Raw genomic sequence first — 728 nt, 5'->3', positions numbered from 1 at the left:
TAAGTGATTCCAGGGGCTGGGGATTTAGCTCACTGGCAAAGCGCCTGCCTGGCAAGCGCAAGGTCGTGAGTTCAGTTCCCGGTACTGGAGAAAAAAAAAAAAAAAAAAAAAAAAAAAAAAAAAAGATTAAGTGATTCCAAATTTTACGAAATTTTCAAGTTACACATGAAGAGAGATTATTCTTAAATTCCTACTGTGACACCTTCTTAAACTTAGCACTAAAACTTGACCAAGATAGTTGAAGGAAAGTATAAGGTAATCATGAATACAAATGCAAAAATCTTAGAGAAACTATATCTAGGGGCTGGGGATTTTGCTCAGCGGCACAGCACCTGCCTGGTAAGCGCAAGGTCATGAGTTCAATTCCTGATACTGGAAAAAAAAAAGAAAAGAAACTGTATCTAGTAATGTATAAAAAATATAATATGACCCAAGTTAGATGTATTCTAATGTAAATTTAGCTCAGTATTTAAAGATCAACTAATCTGGGCCGGGCTACAGCTCAGCTGCACAGCGCCTGCCTGGCAAGCACAAGATCATGAGCTCGATTCGGGTAACAAAATAATAATAATAATAATAAAATAAAAATTAAGTAATCTAGCAATTTAAATAATGCAGTGAAAGAATAGCAAGTACAGAAAAATAATTCAATAAAATCCAACTGTATTTGTAATTACAAAACGAACTCCTTTCCGCCTAGAAGGAAACTTCCTTAATCCGCTGAGGTA

Source organism: Chinchilla lanigera, unplaced genomic scaffold (genome assembly GCF_000276665.1).
Source record: "Chinchilla lanigera isolate Chin_1 unplaced genomic scaffold, ChiLan1.0 scaffold00001, whole genome shotgun sequence".
Classification (NCBI taxonomy): domain Eukaryota; kingdom Metazoa; phylum Chordata; class Mammalia; order Rodentia; family Chinchillidae; genus Chinchilla; species Chinchilla lanigera.
The sequence above is the reverse complement of the archived record's forward strand: the minus strand, read 5'-3'. Positions refer to the sequence as shown.